Source organism: Schistocerca gregaria, chromosome 2, assembly GCF_023897955.1.
Source record: "Schistocerca gregaria isolate iqSchGreg1 chromosome 2, iqSchGreg1.2, whole genome shotgun sequence".
NCBI lineage: Eukaryota > Metazoa > Arthropoda > Insecta > Orthoptera > Acrididae > Schistocerca > Schistocerca gregaria.
Genome location: NC_064921.1, coordinates 623238676 through 623258864, shown reverse-complemented (window position 1 = coordinate 623258864; position 20189 = coordinate 623238676). Strand labels below are relative to the sequence as shown.

General features: G+C 39.7%; 1 protein-coding gene across 10 annotated transcripts in view; it reads right to left on the bottom strand.

The window, feature by feature from the left end:
• Positions 1–20189, bottom strand: part of LOC126334619 (E3 ubiquitin-protein ligase RNF13-like) — a 140041-nt gene that overhangs the window by 97741 nt on the left and 22111 nt on the right. The window contains exon 2 of one of the 10 annotated variants that reach the window (XM_049997048.1): positions 10789–10956. The exons of the other annotated variants lie outside the window; for them this stretch is intronic. The gene's annotated coding sequence lies outside the window, so the exon portion shown is untranslated. The remainder of the gene's footprint in view (positions 1–10788; positions 10957–20189) is intronic. 10 annotated transcript variants of the gene reach the window in all.

The window sequence follows — 20189 nt, the reverse complement described above, 5'->3', positions numbered from 1 at the left end:
AGCCTGCCAAACTAAAGTTTGGTACAGATTTCTTGAAGACATCTTCATGATCTGGACTCACAGTGAAGAACAACTCCTGAATTTCCTCTCCAACCTCAACTCCTTTGGTTCCATCAGATTCACCTGGTCCTACTCCAAATCCCATGCCACTTTCCTTGACGTTGACCTCCATCTGTCCAATGGCCAGCTTCACACATCCGTCCACATCAAACCCACCAACAAGCAACAGTACCTCCATTATGACAGCTGCCACCCATCCCATATCAAACGGTCCCTTCCCAACAGCCTAGGCCTTCGTGGCAATCGAATCTGCTCCAGTCCTGAAGCTCTGAACCATTACACCAAAAACCTGAAAACAGCTTTCGCATCCCGCAACTACCCTCCCGACCTGGTACAGAAGCAAATAACCAGAGTCATTCTTTGAGGTAAATGCTCAACATCACTGGGTGGTGGCTGCTTGTTGTGGCTGGCAATTAGCAACTGTGGTGTAACAGGTTGTTCCACCCCTTCCTCACAATCAGATGAATGAAGTATGTGTAAAAGCATTGTTTAGTTACTTAGCATTGCTCACACTTTGATTTTGGTTTGATGAAACAATAGAAACTCCAGGTTGGAATATCAACAACTTAAGGAAAAGATGGATTGCTACTTACTGCCATACAACCAACCTTCACATCTTAGTCCATCCTATGCCACTCCTAAGCCCAGTCCCTTGTGACAAGGATCAGACCCAGGTGCAAGACCCACCCAAACCATCCACTCGGCACTTCCTATTCCAGGCCTTTGACAGGCTTATCATACCTCATCAGAGGCCGGGCCACCTGTGAAAGTAGCCACATCGTTTACCAGCTCTGCTACAATCCATCTTTTCCTTACACTGCTGATTCTGGTTTGTACAGAGACAATGGGAAAACCATGAGCACAGGGTATCAGCAACATGTGCCATTGTCAAGAGGGTCAACCTGCTGTGGGGATGGCGTTTATACTTTGGCAACATCAATGTCAATCCAAATGCTGGAGGGCAGGGGGGCGGGGGGGGGGGGGGTCAGTTGAAAGGAAAGAGGATTAGGAGAAATGTCATTTTCTTATGTTCTGTTCGAAGATTCATTTCAGATATGTTGTTCTGGGGAATAATAGGTTTGTCACCGAATGTTATAAATGTCAAATATGAGTACAAGGAAGAAAAGAAGTAAATAAGATTAGCTGACCATAGAAACTGGGTCAAAACAAGAATTATTTACATGTTGAAATAATTGTTGACACGTTACTCAAGAAATATTACATCGGCAAATCAGAAGATTTCAATGTGCTGATTCCGGGGCTACCTGTGAAGCAATAATCTCCAAGAATGCAAGAATGACTCTGCAACAGCTTACCAACATAACAGCTGCTCGGCTTTGCTTCACACGTGGCAGTTGGTCGACCAACTATGCGATAACTATACAACGGCTGACTGCGAGATTGCTTTGCCCGTGCTCAACGCAGCGGCAGTGTGCAGTTGGCCTGATTAGGTGAGCTGTAAATGATTCCAAGCTAAATTTTTTTGTTGATGATCTGTATGGGAAGTGTTGATATAAGTTCTACTGATTTTTTTGTGCTGGTATCAAAACAAAATCACAAGATTTCAATGTTCTTTAGTATCTGTAGTGTTATCACTGTACCGCTATCACCATATGCAGAATCAATAGCAGACTGTCAGACAAACTAGAAGAATCATAATATAGTACCAAAACCCAAATGAAGGAAATAAAAAGTAGTATTACAAATTTACAAACACAAGGTAGGCATTAGCTACAAAAGAATACTCTTAAGTAAAATTTCCAACATGAGCATGACCTTAGTTTACCTAAGAAGTTGCAGACAAATAGAAAAACAACGTGATTTAGTAAAAATGAGGCAGAAGAGCAGCCAAAAGAGGTAAATAACAGAATTAAGACATTAAATGATCAAATCTCACATACACAAGACCGAGTAGAAGCATTAGAATGTTGTGCAGAATTGGTTTATGTACGTAGTGACGTAAATGCTTTGACTAGTTTGGAAGGACAACTACAGGAATTCTGTTAGTGCAGCACCAAATTCTGTTGGTGATACAGTAGAAAATTGGAAGGCGTTTCAAAAGTGGAGTTTCAAAAATTATGGGAAGTGTTAGAAAATACAAAGCAGGAACTTAGAAAAGAGACCACTGGATTATAAAATGATCTGACAGAAGAATTGCACATGGGACATAGGATGAATTGGTCAAAGCAATTTTCAAAATTTAAACCACATGGTGAGGTATATCAGATATATTTCTTAAGAATATTCTCTCAATCTCTACCAAAGAATTGCGAAGATTCCAAGAAAATAGATTTTACACTGAGTCACTGACACTGTGGAATGGGTAACTGCTCATTCTGGAGAATTTAAATCTTGAGTTGATTTTCAGGGCAAATTTATAAAAAAGTAATGGCCACTGAGCACACATGAAAAATGAAAATTAGAATTACTACATTATAAGTATTATAACAGTACATGGGATAGCTATAAGAGATATTGAGTGGCATTTGATTATCTAAATATTTGGACAACCCAGTAGAGGAAAAATATTTAGCACAGGTCCTGGTTACAAGATTTCAGTAGTTTGTACAAAAAGAAATATTGTATAGAGGATGGAGTAATGTAGAGAATCTGTTAACTTTATAGAAGGCCTAGGTACACTAAATAATGAAAGGGGAGATTTCACTCAAGGGGAGAATCAACATGTAGAAAACAGGAAAGGAAATCATTATCTGTCAACATTTTAAAAGAAAAAGGAAAGTAACTTTTGTCATATAGATAAGAGACAACAATAGAGGTAACAAAATGAGAAAGATCCAAATAAATAATAATTCACACATATTTGCAGCCAGTAACGCAAATACCATTGACAATACAGTAAAACATTTTTTCTTAAACAAAGCACTGAAAGGATTAGTTATCCTTTTATAGAAACAGAAAATGGGTGACATCCTCGAACATGGGCCAGAATCCAGGATATAACACCACAGTCATAGGCCCATATACTAAAAATATATGCTTTTACACAGATTCTTCCTACAAGGGAATGGGTGCTGGAAGAAGATAAAGTTGTAGAATAAGAACGGCAAAAACCTTTAGTAGTAGGAAATTGTGGAAAAAATGAAGATATTTACATGGATTCATGAAGTGATATTTCTTTGGTATCTCAAGATGTTATGGAAGCAATTACAAATAAGAGTACTTGTCCCATGACAGGAGTCTATATTGCTGGAATAAAAGGAAACACAGGAAAGCTAATTAAGGAATAGAAAAGTTACTCTTAGATATAAAAAAAGCTTACTTATTGGTTATCAACATATAAAGTGAAATTAGACTTTATGTACAGATATTATACTCAAACAATGAAGATTCCATCTATGTAGTTTCATGTAAGACATTACACAAGCATATTATCAGATAAAATGAATTTTGTTGCTACTGCACAGGTAATGAGCAATGAGGATACAGTAATTGATTTTGATGAATTAAGTCAAAAAATTGGCTTACATATCTAATCCACTCTTTTGACTGAAGGAAAAAGGTACAATTTGTATAATATCTTTCTGAAGTATTGGTAAGTTTTCCAACAAACCAGGAGTGATCAGTCTGTCAATTTTAAATAAAAGAGAGTGAATTGTTCTTTTGCAATCAGTATCCTATTCCAATCAGTTTAAGACCTACTGTAAATGAGAAAATAAACAAAATGGCAGAAAATAGTGAAACAGAAAGAAGTTTGGGCATACATATTGCTTACTTGTGGTAAAGGAAGCTATAGATAGTGTGTTCTTGGTATTAGAAACATAAACACGGAGGTAGATCTATATTACTAGCTATGTTTGAGCAAGGGAAGTATTTTAGGTCAATGGATTTGACTGCCAGTTACTGGCATGCAAAACTACATGAGAATTCATGGAAGTTTACAGAATTTTTGTTTGATAGCAAGTCATATCAATTTTGATTATTGCCCTTTTGATTGAATTTATTTATTTATTTTCTGTCCATATAACAAAAAGTCTTTGGACATTGTCAGGAATATTTAGCTTACATTGCTCATATACAGTAAAATATTTACATTCTTTCATGCCATCATATGGATCAGACATGTTTATACACACTATTTTTCAAAAGGGCACTACAAGTAGATTCCTCTATAGTGTAACACAATTTACCTTATATTTATAATAGTACAGTACACATAATACAGTGTATAATTATATTCTTCCATACCACTGATAGATCAGAGACATTGTCTACATACACTGTTTTCCAAGATGGCACAACAACTTAAAAGTTCTCTATAGAGTAACAACACTTCTCTATTAATAATTGCTTAAGTCTACTATTAAGCAAATTTAGATTTGCTTTCTTGAGTACACAGGGTAGTGCATTGAAGAAAATTGTTCCCATTCTATGTGGGCTATGGTTTCAGTCTAAGTATCTGTATGAGCACTAGATGAAGCTTTAGGTGAATAGTTATTACAAAGAGTTAATTATTTACTTAGATGATATTTTACTAGTGTCCAAGATATGTGAAGATCACTGTATTTTGTTAATGAAAACTTAACATAAGTTTTATTAAAAAGGCATTACAATTAAGTTATCAAAATCGCATTTTGGAAGTGAAGAACTCACGTTTTTAGGACATTTATTGAGGATTCATGAAATAATACCAGATCCAGTGGGAATACGAATGATTTAAAGACTGTACAGAACAAAAACTGTAAAATAATTATGATCTTTCCTAGGGTTAGACTGGTATTACCATCAATATGTATAGCCTATGAACAATCCCAGACTACTGTTTTTTAAAACTTAAAGCCAAAAGAATATGGAATGAAGGGACACTGGAGGCTTTCCAAAACATTAAGCATGCTTTAGCAGGAGCACCCGTTTTAAAAAACCCTGCACTTAACAAAACATTTAAATTAGCAACAGATGCTTCCAAATATGGTGTTGCTTGTGAACTGTTCAACAGTGAATGGAATCCAGAGACAGGGGAACATAATACCATAGCCTTTGTTAGCAGAAGTTTAAATAAATATGAGCTCAATTATATAGGTACAGACAGAGTTGTTAGCTATTCTATGGAGCATACAAAAGCTTCACATGCTAATTTGGGATGCTTAAGATCATCAGGTTACAGCTTTCGTTATGGAAGGTAGATTACTACATAGCCAACTAATACAATGGGTATTATTCCCTCAGGAATATTAAACAGACATTAACTATGTAAAAGGTTCAGAAGATAAGAACCAGATGCTTTGTCACGACTACCATTAAGCATGAATGGAACAATGAGAACTGGAGGACAAAAAGTTATTTTTTCCATCAACTTCTTAGCTTTAAGTAATACTAATGACGAAGTAAGAAGGTTACTTGTTCAAATACAGTAAGATGTAAAGATAGATGCATATCTTGAAGAAAAGCAACAACAGTATGGTCAGACTGCACTACCACCAGAAGAAAAGTCTATGTGGGTGGTAGGTGAAGGTGCTTTATTTTGGAATTCACCAGTAACAGTTACAAAAAATTTCTAGCATGGGAAGCCTTAAACATGTGACTATTTCAAAATATCATCCTCAATCAAACCCCTGTGAATGGATAATGACAGAAATAGAACAACTGTATAGTAAATATTGTTCTGAAAAATACAACTTGGGCTCAAATGATTTCCAAGTTTCAAGTGGTCATCAACAAACAAACAAACAAACAAACAAACTACCACATGTGTCTACAGCACTATAGCCTGTTGAAGTTACAGATAAGAATTTTGTTGGAGATCCCATATTAAAATTATGCAAATGGCCACCTATAAAAAAGGTAGAATTAGACGAACTGCAGAAGATGATAGATGGCAGTCTACTTACACAGACAAAATTAGAGGTAAACAAATACAACAAAGGTGAATACATCTTTATTTAATATAAATGAATTACTACTAGTTAAGAACTATCATCAAAGTATAAACATAAAGAAAGAGTCGAGTACATTTTTCCAAGATATTGTGGACCAAATAAAGGAGTGGGTGTTCCACATCCTAAAGCAGTGTTTTTGATGGATGCCAAAACTGGGCAAAAAAAAGAGGATTGTATAATGTTGATGTGATAAATAAATCTAAACCCTCAGGATAATCTGCTACCTCGGCTGATTGGACAGGTTGATGACCATCAGGTTCTGAATTAATTGCTTCATTATTTCAAATTTAATTTTCCATAGAGAAACATCTTCCTCTTCTACTACCCTAGTGTCTATAATTTATACCTCTCTTACTACACTTTCTTGCAGAATTAAAGTAACAGGAGAAGCCTGTTATTCAAGTATTAAGAATATATGTTATTAAATAATGTGTATGAGCTATATGTGAGTATGTGAAAAGTAATCTGCATGTTTTGTAATTAGGATTTTCTAGCTTTCATTTGTTGTTATATCTTTTATATGGGATGTCAGATAATCTGTTAGGTAGGTGCTGTAAGCTGTTATGTACAGAGTTACATATGATCCAAAACATACGTTTCACAGTGATAAAGTGCTGTGGACAACCAGACTTACAGGCTGACAATTAAAAGACTAATTACTACTGATGACTGACATGTGGGAAGCCAATCTCTACTAGCTACTCACAAAGGTGTTCCTAAGATAAATTTTCAGGGCATGTGCAGGTGAAACTGGGACAAGTCCACTCTCTGGGGCATGCCAACCACACTTCATACTCCAACATTTCGGTGACGAACTGATCAGGGAAGGGGGGGTTGATGGTATGAGAATCTGTCTTTGGGGATCTGTAGCCTTTATTTCTTTGGTCCTAACACACTTACTCTTATATTTTCTTTCTTTCTTCTCCAGCTGGAGGACAGATTCTATCTTGCCTCTTTCCAGATTCATATGCTTCTATCCCTAAAATCGTTCTTTTATTTGTGCCAAATAGTGGTAATTACAAACAGTCTTTACAGGCAGAGCCAACACATATAATACATAACAACAAAGATAACTTTTTTTTTTTTTTGGAATGCAACATAAATGTGGGGATCATTTATATTATGAAAACACACAACATTGTAAAAGAATATTATCAAGGAGCCAGGAAATATCCATTTGAAACAGCTGCGTAAAGTGATTAGGATGAGGTTGAAACTTCATCACTGAAAGTTATAGAAGCAAGGGTCATAAGCTGTCCATACTATTTCAAATTTTTAAGATGAGGTACGCTCAATTTTATGTATGTAAGAGAGTAAAAGGATGGATGAACTCAGAGAAGGGATGGTCTAATTTATGCCTACATGTCTCTCCATACAAGGAACAACCTGCACCTTATTATGTATATATTGGAGAGTAAACGATAGGTGGATCCAAAGAAGGGCTGGCCTATGCCTAGGTCAGGTGAGTACATAGAAGGAATGACCTGTACCATTTCTTTTGTGTATAGGGGTAAGGGAAAGGGGTACCCACAGCACTAAGGTGCTAATGTATGTACATAATACCTGCCCAAAGGACAAGGTTAGAGTGCAGTTCTTGCAGAGGTAAGAAGCAGTAATGTGACTGTTAGTCACACTCATGATGTATTATCCAAAGCAATCAAAAGCAAATGGACTTACCTGGACAATGAACGATTCTTTGAATTTTCAATCCCTTACATGCTGAATTACAGTAAATGGAGATTTAAAGTTTTGGAAAGTAGCATAGAGTGAAATGTCAGAGCATAGTTCCTTATGGCAAACACTTAAACATTGTAGATCTCAATAAATTTGAAAACCTGGTGCAGTTATACTGGGTGTTACAAAAAGGTACAGCCCAACTTTCAGGAAACATTCCTCACATACAAAGAAAGAAAATATGTTATGTGGACATGTGTCCGGAAACGCTTACTTTCCATGTTAGAGCTCATTTTATTATTTCTCTTCAAATCACATTAATCATGGAAAGGAAACACACAGCAACAGAATGTACCAGCGTGACTTCAATGGAATCCCTGATGCGCTGATGCAGCACAGGAGAATGGCATATTGTATCACAGCCGTCCACAATACGAGCACGAAGAGTCTCTACATTTGGTACCGGGGTTGCGTAGACAAGAGCTTTCAAATGCCCGCATAAATGAAAGTCAAGAGGGTTGAGGTCAGGAGAGCGTGAAGGCCATGGAATTGGTCCGCCTCTACCAATCAATCGGTCACCGAATCTGTTGTTGAGAAGCGCACGAACACTTCGACTGAAATGTGCAGGAGCTCCATTGTGCATGAACTACATGTTGTATCATACTTGTAAAGGCACATGTTCTAGCAGCACAGGTACAGTATCCCGTCTGAAATCAAGATAACGAGCTCCATTGAGCGTAGGTGGAAGAACATGGGGCCCAATCAAGACATCACCAACAATGCCTGCCCAAACGTTCACAGAAAATCTGTGTTGATGACGTGATTGCATAATTGTGTGCGGATTCTCATCAGCCCACACATGTTGATTGTGATAATTTACAATTTGATCACATTGGAATGAAGCCTCATCTGTAAAGAGAACACTTGCACTGAAATGAGGATTGACACATTGTTGGATGCCAATCAAGTATGCCCGTGGAGGCCAATCAGCTGCTGATAGTGCCTGCACACGCTGTACATGGTACGGAAACATCTGGTTCTCCCGTAGCACTCTCCATACACTGACGTGGTCAATGTTACCTTGTACAGCAGCAACTTCTCTGACACTGACATTAGGGTTATCATCAACTGCACGAAGAACTGCCTCGTCCATTGCAGGTGTCCTCGTCGTTCTAGGTCTTCCCCAGTCGCGAGTCATAGGCTGGAATGTTCCATGCTGCCTAAGATGCTGATCAATTGCTTCGAACGTCTTCCTGTCGGGACACCTTCGTTCTGGAAATCTATCTCGATACAAACGTACCGTGCCACGGCTATTGCCCCGTGCTAATCCATATATCAAATGCGCATCTGCCAACTCCGCATTTGTAAACATTGCACTGACTGCAAAACCACGTTCGTGATGAACACTAACCTGTTGATGCTACGTACTGATGTGCTTGATGCTAGTACTGTAGAGCAATGAGTCGCATGTCAACACAAGCACCGAAGCCAACATTACCTTGCTTCAATTGGGCCAACTGGCGGTGAATCAAGGAAGTACAGTACATACTGACGAAACTAAAATGAACTCTAACATGGAAATTAAGCGTTTCCGGATACATGTCCACATAACATCTTTTCTTTATTTGTGTGTGGGGAATGTTTCCTGAAAGTTTGGCCGTACCTTTTTGTAACACCCTGTATAAGATGGCTTAAAAACAGCATAAAGCCAATGGGCTTTGAGCAAAAGTAATAAACTAGCCTAGTTAGAACAAATCTCTTATGTGTTTACTTTCTGCTGTGAAAACCTAACAATGAAATTATGAAGTAGTTAGATGGCTACAGTAGTTTAAGAAAATGAGAGAGGGCAGAAAAATGAACTTCGTAAAAAGACACTAAGCATAGATAAGTACTAAAGACATAATCAAAAGGGAGATGAATCTCTTGTTGGAACTAATAATCATAAACCTGACTGACTTAAGACGAATGGTCATACGTGTTTTGCTGTATGAAGAGATTACACTGAATTCAGCCTCACGAGACATTAATTTAGTAACTTTAACAATTTATCATTAGCTGAAGATTATAAATAGTCTCCAATTAGTCAAGTAAGTTATTTTGTACAACATTTGATCTTAGTGGTGGTGGAAGGGGGAGAGGGTGGTGGTGGAAGGGATCTGTGGTGTAACAGGGCTGTTCCACCTCATCCTTGGAATCATATGAAAGATGTTCATGAAAAACCATTGTTTAGATGCTTAGCACGTAGAAATTTCCCACCGAGCATGTTTTGATTTTGGTTTGTGCAGAGACAGTGGGAAAGGCTTGAGCATAGGACATCGGCAAGTCACAATGCTGCCAAGAGTCTCCACCTGCTGTGGGGGTTGCGTTTATACTTTGACGTCACAGCTAGACGGTGTTTTGGAATACACAGAACAAGCACCTCTCCTGTCAATGGAAAAGCTGGGGAAAGGGAAAAATGAACACACACAGTTGAAAGAAGTTGAGGAGACATGTCATTCTCTTATGTTGTGTTCTGGCACTCACTTCAAATACATTATTATATATAATTAATGATTTGTCACCTGACATTGTAAATGTTTTTCTCATATATAACTAAATACAGACGAGTTCCCTAAGAAGGCAGTTGTGTCATTTCATAGTGAGGTGGCGTAGATGTTAGCTTTCTTACAATGTTCAACCCTCTGCAGATGGCAAAGAAGTCCCACAACACAATTAGTGCCATGCCACAGCAGGTTCACTGCACAAAGAAAACACAAGAAGGTGACTGTAAACCTTTAATAAGGTAAAAGTGCTCAAGGACAATATGAAGGTGTAAGATCATTAGTGATGTAGTTGGTTTAGTTACAACCCATAACTTGAGCCCCATAATACCTCACAAATGCTACTTGCCAGCAAGAAAAATACTAGTTTCCATCTCCTGTTGAACCTATGATCCACAACTGACCTGTACCCATCATTCTTATCTTCTCACACAACCACAATTCCAGTGATTACAATGCAGATACTGTAATGAGTACAGATGTAGGCACTGCACAATCCAGATCACCAAACAACTACTTTGTGTTTAGTAAACATCTGAGAATGTCATGTAAACTCGCTCAACATAAACTAAATGAGCTAATCTGAGAACTGCGGTTAACTCTAAAAAATAAATTCTCACCTCATGATTTCAACTGTGACATTTTCTTCATGATTCTGTCAAAATACCCATCTATTGTTCAGGACAATCAGCACTGAATACTTTCTCCACCAAACACGTGACTGTCATGTGTGCAGATGTTGTTGGTTTAATGAATAGAGATGACAAATGGAGCAGGAACACTGATGACTGAAAAAGTGCAAACGATTTGTGCTACTGTGCTAAATTTATCATTTTTAGGGTAAAAGTCAAGTAAAATTTAAGTCACATGACCATTTTACATGGTCTATAGTCTTCATGAAAATGAATATGATGTGCAGAAATAATAAACCCAAATCTGTTACATCATAAATTCGTTAATAGGAATCATTATCCTCATCACAAAACATGAAGCAGCTACTTACAAAGAGATAGCAACTCACAATGAGGTGACCATAAAAGGACTTTGAGATTGAGCGCAATCTTTGAAGATATCTGATTCACAATTGCAGCATTAATACAGCAAGTGTGGTGGAAAAATGCAAATAAGCTAGTTTCAAATTCATCGCTGACAAAAAATAAACAGAACTGAACAGCAAAACACGGCTATATTGAGAAGAAACATCAACACACGAACTTCAGTGTAATAAACTTGAATGAAACTGTTAGTAACACCACTGTCTTAGTATTGGTGTATGGAAAATGTGATGATAACTGCTGCACTAAAAAAATACTCAAGGTAATGGGATCAACAAAACTGCTCTAGTAGTCCAGAAAGCTCAACAATCCAGTAAGCAGCTGAGATCTGGTAATGGATAGTTTAAATAATGATTCATCATTTTGAATTCTCAGGGTAATTAATAAAAAAGTAGAACAAAATAATCGAGAAATTAATCAGAAATGGATTGCAAACTACAAACGTGAAAAGGAAAAAGACATGGTAAGCTCGAAAATAATGAAAGCACAAGTACCTAGGCATCAGGGGCTGGTAAAATATGCTGTTGCAGTATTTAAATAAAGTTGTAGGCAACAAGTTAAACCCACATACAGCGCTTCACAAAATACTTTATTTTCCAATTCAGAAAAGAAAATCTAACTTAACTAATAGTCAGGAGTAAATGAAGCATGCATCACTGGCTACTCCCACATTCCCACACAGCCCCCCCCCCCCTCCCCCATCAAGTGCAAAGCACCCGGGGTAAATGGGTACTTAAACTTGACTTGTCTCCCTGCTCTTGTATGAACAACTTGCTGCTGATGATGATGAGGGAGCCGGGGTGGGCTGTTGCATTGTGGTTTCACATGCTCTTGCTATGGTTTCTTTTGCCATATCATGCATAGTGAGTTCCAAACTTTGGTCCTTCTCATCCTGTTGAGTGTCATTATACTCCAGTTCTGGTAAGATCCACGCTGGTTTTACCCTCTCTGTGGACACTAACGGCTTTGTCATTCTGTGAAATGTCCATAGTATGGGTGTTGCGCTGTACTATTTGATAAGGTCCAGTATATGGAGGTTGTAGGGGCACTCTGAATCTATGCAGAGCATGACATGTATACATTCTGCCATTACCTTATGCACAAAAACTGGTAGCTCACCATGTCTAGATACCGTAGGCCTTCTCATTGTTTCCTCATGCCCACGGATGTCACGTATCAGTGATGAGAGGTTTGCTGGCATTGGTGATGCGGCAGTCATTAGGCAATCTGCTGGAGTTCTCAGTGGTTCCCCATACACCAATTCCACCAGTGAGGCACCGATGTCCATCTTGCACGTGTTCCGTAGTCCAAGGAGAACCAATGGTAATGCTTATGTCTAGTTTCTCTGATGGCACATGAGAGCTGCCTCCAGTGTCCTGTGCCACCTCTCCACCATACCATGGTAGCTTGTTGTATTGGTGGTGCAGGAACACACACAAATTAGCAAGCTTGTTGAACAGACTAGACTCAAACTGGTAGCCTCGATCTGTTGTGATATGAAGGGTGCACCTAAAGCGAGCTAGCCACAGAGACAAAAGCCTCTGCAACTGTTTCTGCCGGTGATCGTAATGGCCTCCGCCCATCTAGTGCATCTGTCTACCACTGTTAGCAAGTATTTATAGCCACCCAAAACTGGGAGTGGACCCACTAAGTCCAGGTGGACATGGGCAAATATTGGTGGTGATCCTGTGAAATTCCCAACTTCCACATGAATGTGTCGTCCTACTTTGCAGTGCTGACATTGTAGGCATCCGCGAGTCCATTACCTGGCGTTCTTTTTAACTGATGCCAGATGAAATTTGCTGTCAGAACTTGATCGTGGCATTTGCCCTTGGGTGTGCCAGGCCACGAACACTGTCACATGCTGCCTTACAAAACTGTTGTGGGATGTATGGGCGCGGCTTCTGCCATGATACATTGCACCACAACTTAAGCCTTCTTCCTGGCATGAGTATCAGCTGTAAGTGTAACCCTGTTGTGTGGTCCATCAATAACTTCTGTAGATCCAGATCCGCTTCCTGCAATATCACAAGTTCTTCATAGTTTACTGTGCTGGTTACACCACAAACACAAGAAAAATACCTGCAACCAGATTCTCAACACCTCTGATGTGCCTTACATCCGTGGTGAACTGACTGACAAACTCTAAGTGCTGGACTTGCCTCAGTGAGCACTTATCGCTGATGTTGCTGAAAGCTGACACTATAGGTTTATGATCAGTGAAAATTGTTACTGGCCTGGCTTCAATATACAAATGGAAATATCTGATGCTTTCATATATTGCCAACAACTCTCTGCATATGCACTCCATTTTGTCTCTCAGAGTTGCAGCTTCTTTGATAAGAAACTAACGGGTAACCAATGTCCATCGACATGTTGTTGCAAGGCTGCACCAATTGCAACCTGCCTGGCATCTACTACAATACTCTATGGTGCCGCAGTTATGGGCACGCGAGTAACACTGCATCCTCTACGCTTCATTGTAAGTTGCCAAAAAACTTTGGTCATTTCTGGTATCTATTGCAGCTTTCGCTTTCCTGTGGTATTCTTGCCAGCCAGTGCATTCGTAAGCGGTGCCTGCATTTCGCCGGTAATTGGTACATGACCCTGGTAAAAATTTACCATACCAAAATGGCGCCTAAGTTGTTTGTAGTCTGCAGGTTTGGGTAGGCTGCGCAACATGTCAATCTTCTTCGGTAATAGTTGTATACGTCAGCTGAGACTATATAGCCAAGAAAACTTTGCCAGTGACGCATTTGCGTTCATTTAACACTACTCCAGATGTATCGAGCCTCTGCCGTACCTCCTGAATATATTTATCATGTGACTGCATATCCTCTGAGAATACCAAAATATCATCCAGATATGCATACCAGAAAGGAGCACTTCATCAATCAATCTTTGCCAGGATTGGGCTGCAATTCTGAGTCGAAATGGCATAAATAGAAATTTGAAAAGCCCAAAGGGTGTGATCACTGCCATCTTTGCCACGTCAGCCGGCACCACAGGAATCTGATTGTATGCCTTACAACAATCCAGTACTGAGAATACTTTTGCATCTGCTAGAGCGTAGGTAAACTCTCAAGTGTTTGGTATGGGGTACTTGTCCAAGATTGTTCTTGTATTCAATTGGCAGTAGTCGCCACAGGAACACCATGCGCCGTCTTTCTTGCGTACTAGGTGGAGAGGGGACACCTAATAACTGTCAAGATCTCCTAATTACTCCAGCCTGGAGCATCTCCTCAAATATCGCTTTTGTCTCCACTCTGGGATTAATCTGCGGATGCATCTTGATAATAGTGGACCTGGGATGGTATTGTAATGCTTCGAGAATTTCAGGGTAAATTCTAGAAACACTTGACTCTCCACCGTCTCGAACACCTGATATTTTAATGATGAGGGTGAGAGAGCCTTTTGCTGTGCCACACATATCTGTGTGCAGGAGGGACAGCTGTCCTGAGAAGCCAGGAGCTACGTCAGACGAGCTGCCCAGACAAGTGGTTACCAGCAGTGCCTTGGAATTTATATCAAAAAGTCAAAGAGTGTTTGAATAATTTTCTGTGGCTTGTGGTGTCATTAGGACAGTTACAGAGACAGACAGACAGATGAAGCGTGTATTGCATAGAGACACTTACTCCATGTCTTGGCTCTACATGAGGTAGAACGTATGTAATTGTGTGAGTGTTTAGTCGATTCTGACATTTATCTTGGAACCAGTTGGCATGCTGGAGTTTGTACAGAATAACTGTTACTTTGGGATGAGAGTTGAAACCATATTATTGTTTTACTGACAAAAGTCTACGAGTACATGATTTATTTCAAGATTAGAGAGTTGGTTAATATTACTCCCTTTTACTTGACACAGTCTTCGGAGAAGAATTAAAGAGTGAGAGTGATGTAGCTGATGACCCAAAGAAGAGGATTGGCTGCATGCACAACATATGAGTCAACTGGAAGAGACATGCGAGTCATGCAACCCATCACAGCACTGTCTCTTGTTATCCAAGAAAGCATTATAATGTGGTGACCAAGTGCCAGAACTCTAAGAAAAAGGGAAATTGTAAGCCAAAAACAGGACCAGGCATAACAAGACAAGACAAAGAAACTGTTACGCAGAATTGGATTCTGCCTAAAAGGAAAAAAGGGTGAAAAGTTAATAAGCACCAAACAAAGGAAGGCACAGAGAATAGTTCGATTACATAGATTTGGGTGTGAGGAGTAAGCACTTCTCACACACACAGTAACCAGCCAACGCCGACACAGTAACCAGCCTCTGACATCGAAGCAGTAACCAACTGACATCGACGCAGTAACCAGCCAACAATGCCGACGCAGTAACTACCCGCCGACACAGTAACCCGCCACCGTTGCGGACTGCAATGGCTGCCATTCATCGTTGCGAACTTCGCGTCCACTCACCGACACCATAACCAACGTTCAACACTGCCGGCGCCTGTGCTATTCACTGGTGTTGATTCTACACCTGCTCACTGACACAGCCTCGAATTCTACGCTGGGTGAGTGTGAAATAAAAACTTTATTACTCTAGTAAGAAGTGTTACAAAATACTGTGGGGTGAACTTTCACTGTGTAATTGGTATAAATGAAATTTGTATTAGGTGCTCACAAGGACTAAAGTCTATAGAAGCATGGACAGTATACAAGCAGTTGGACAGATGTCAGAACCTGCCATGGCTATGAGAATTGCTAATGGAGGGCCTGATTTGTCTAAATTAGTAAATTTAATTAAAGCCCAGAGTGAAGCTCTAACTAGATAAGATGCTAAGTTAGAAGCACAGATTGTTACTTTAAGTGAAAAGTTAGAAGCACAGAGTCTAACTTAAACTGCTTAAATTGCCTCATTGAGAAATGAAATAAGTACTACTTTAAGTGAAAGATTAGAAGCACAGGGTGAAGTTTTAGATTCTAAGTTTGATGTATTAAATGATAAAGTGGAAATTTTGTGATTAGATTTAGAGGATGAATTAAGTAATTCCTTAAATGTCCAGACGAATCAAATGTTTAATGACCTGAGCCAAAATCAGAATGATCAATTTCAGAAGTTGACTCAGAAATTAGAATTTGACATTGAAGACAATTGTAACAATATAGAATCTGAATTCAGTGAAAAATCTGGATCATTTCAGAGTGTGTGTAATGTTACATTTGACGCGGTAAAACAAAGGCTGTATACTTTAAAAGATAGGGTGGACAAACAGCTGATCCCTATTGTTCAGTCGCAAATTACAGGCATCAACACTCAAGCTGATGATGTGGAAAGAAATTTTAAGACAAAACTAGCAACTTCATACACTATAAATATAAGCGGTCTGGAGGAACAGGTAGAGGAGATAATAAAAAAGTTGCCCGAAAGTAAACTCTGGCAACGTGTGTACAAAGCTATCCTGTGGACTTTATGACCCTAAGAGAAATGTTGTTATGGAAAGAATTCAAATTCATGCAGGACCGAGTATGGAACAGAAGAACTTCTACTAATGTAGTGTTAACCAGTGAAGTCACGACCGATCTACAATGGGGAGCAAATTCCTGGTTATCAAGGCAATTCCCTAAGTTTAAACCAGATGAGGAGGTACACCCAACTCACTTCCTGAAGCAATTTAACCAGGCATTACCCAAGTCTTGGGAAGACACAAAAAAGATTGAATTTGCCGTGGGGTATCTTTTGGGAGAAGCCTCAGAGTGAGGTACCGTAAACATTGAATACTTTTCTTCTTGGACAGACTTTCAGAAGAAAGTTCAAAGAAAAGTATTGGTCAGCCACTGCCCAGGAGAAACTTCTATCGGATCTGTGGAACCCAAAATATTACAATAGTTCCTGGGGTGCAATGAGGAAATATTTTGATTGGCATTTGATGAGGGTGGAGTACCTAGATAAGAACATGGAAGAAGTCTACCAATTTATGCCAGAAAGAATATATTGTGTAGTGGATGGAAAACGGTAGAAGAATTAATATCCTTTGTAGATGCACTTGATGCCATAAATAGGAACCAAAATGAGACAATACATAAAAATGAAAGTCAAAATTACCAAAGAAATAATTATAGTAGTGGTAATTTAAGAGATACAAGGCAAATTTAGTGAGAGTACATGAGCATATGAGGAATGATAGTAACGAAAATTTTCAAAAGAAACATCCATCTTCAACTATAGGCCCAGCTATATTGCAGGAATTTGTGCTGAGTAATAATAGAGTCCACAGTAGTAACATCATACACCAATTTGGTAACCAACCTGTGCTTACAAATAGTGACGAAAAGGTAGTGCAACCTGGACCAGGGCCAGAGCCTAGGTCGTAGAAATACACTAGGGGGCCCAAATTATAATAAATATGTTACTTTATATTAAAAACAAAGATTCCAAGACTTACCAAGCGGGTAAGCGCCAGTAGACAGGCACAATAAAATAACACACAAACACACACAAAAAATTTCTAGCTTTCACAACCAACGGTTGCTTCTTCAGGAAAGAGGGAAGAAGAGGGAAAGACGAAAGGATGTGGGTTTTAAGGGAGAGGGTAAGGAGTCATTCCAATCCCGGGAGCAGAAAGACTTACCTTAGGGGGAAAAAAGAATAGGTATATACTCGCTCGCGCGTTTGAGGGGATGAGGAAGTGGCTCTGGTTATTTGTTTCTGTACCAGGTCGGGAGGGTAGTTGCGGGATGCGAAAGCTATTTTCAGGTTGTTGGTGTAATGGTTCAAGGATTCAGGACTGGAGCAGATTCGTTTGCCATGAAGGCCTAGGCTGTAGGGAAGGGACCGTTTGATACGGAATGGGTGGCAGCTGTCATAATGGAGGTACTGTTGCTTGTTGGTGGGTTTGATGTGGACGGATGTGTGAAGCTAGCCATTGGACAGATGGAGGTCAACGTCAAAGAAAGTGGCATGGGATTTGGAGTAGGACCAGGTGAATCTGATGGAACCAAAGGATTTGAGGCTGGAGAGGAAATTCTGGAGTTGTTCTTCACTGTGAGTCCAGATCATGAAGATGTCGTCAAGAAATCTGTACCAAACTTTGGGTTGGCAGGCTTGGGTAACCAAGAAGGCTTCCTCTAAGCGACCCATAAATAGGTTGGCATACGAGGGAGGCCATCCTGGTACCCATGGCTGTTCCCTTTAATTGTTGGTATGTCTGGCCTTCAAAAGTGAAGAAGTTGTTGGTCAGGAAGAAGCTGACTAAGGTAATGAGGAAAGAGGTTTTAGGTAGGGTGGCAGGTGATCGACGTGAAAGGAAGTGCTCCATTGCAGCAAGGCCCTGGACGTGCGGGATATTTGTGTATAGGGAAGTGGCATCAATCGTTACAAGGATAGTTTAAGGGGGTAACAGACTGGGTAAGGATTCCAGGCATTCGAGAAAGTGGTTGGTGTCTTTGATGAAGGATGGAAGACTGCATGTAATGGGTTGAAGGTGTTGATCTACGTACGCAGAGATACGTTCTGTGGGGGCTTGGTAACCAGCTACAATGGGGCGGCCGGGATGTTTGGGTTTGTGAATTTTAGGAAGTAGGTAGAAGGTAGGAGTGTGAGGTGTCGGTGGGGTCAGGAGTTTGATGGAGTCAGGTGAAAGGTTTTGTAGGGGGCCTAAGGTTCTGAGGATTCCTTGAAGCTCTGCCTGGACGTCAGGAATGGGATTACCTTGGCAAACTTTGTATGTAGAGTTGTCTGAAAGCTGACGCAGTCCCTCAGCCACATACTCCCGACGATCAAGTACCACAGTCGTGGAACACTTGTCAGCCGCAAGAATGATGACGGATCGGTCAGCTTTCAGATCACGGATAGCCTGGGCTTCAGCTGTGGTGATGTTGGGAGTAGGATTAAGGTTTTTCAAGAAAGACTGAGAGGCAAGGCTGGAAGTGAGAAATTCCTGGAAGGTTTGGTGAGGGTGATTTTGAGGAAGAGGAGGTGTGTCCCGCTGTGTTGGAGGACGGAACTGTTCTAGGCAGGGTTCAATTTGGATAGTGTCTTGGGGAGTTGGATCATTAGGAGTGGGATTATTTTTCTTCGTGGCAAAGTGATATTTCCAGCAGAGACTACGAGTTTAGGACAGTAAATCTTTGACAAGGGCAGTTTGGTTGAATCTGGGAGTGGGGCTGAAGGTGAGGCCTTTGGATAGGACAGAGGTTTCGGATTGGGAGAGAGGTTTGGAGGAAAGGTTAACTACTGAATTGGGGTGTTGTGGTTCCAGATTGTGTTGACTATTATCAAATAATGTTACTTTTACGCATAAAGTACCCACCAAAGAATGGTTGTTACTGAAAGAACATACCGATAACAACATTAATCCATGACCAATTATAATTGGAAGAATAGAAGATCTTGAAGTTAAAGATGATGACTCTGATATTATTGGTATATCTGAACACTTCTTAAATAAGGAGATAATTCCGAGGCTTCCTTTACCAGGATACAGGTTGTCTGGCAGCTTTTCTAGGAGCTCTTTTCGGTGTGGAGGAGTAGCCATGTATGTGAAAAACGGTATCCCATTTGAGTCAACTGATGTTTCAAAGTACTGCACTGAAAAGGTGTTTGAATGTTGTGCAGGTGTGGTTAAATTTAGTGGAGCTAAACTTCTTACTGTTGTTATTTATAGATCCCCAGACTCCGAGTTCACAACATTTTTGCTAAAGCTAGAGGAGGTTCTTGGTTCACTTTATAGGAAATACAAAAAGTTAGTTATATGTGGTGACTTCAATATTAATTGTATAAGTGATTGTGCAAGGAAAAGAATGCTGGTAGAACTCCTTAATTCGTATAATCTTATGCAAACTGTATTCTTTCCAACGAGAGTGCAAGGGAACAGTAGAACAATCATAGACAATATTTTTGTTCATTCCTCATTACTAGAAGGGCATTCTGTTAGCAAAAAGGTGAATGGCCTTTCAGATCATGATGCACAAATTTTAACTCTAAAAGATTTTTGTGCTGCATCACGTGTTAAATATAGTCA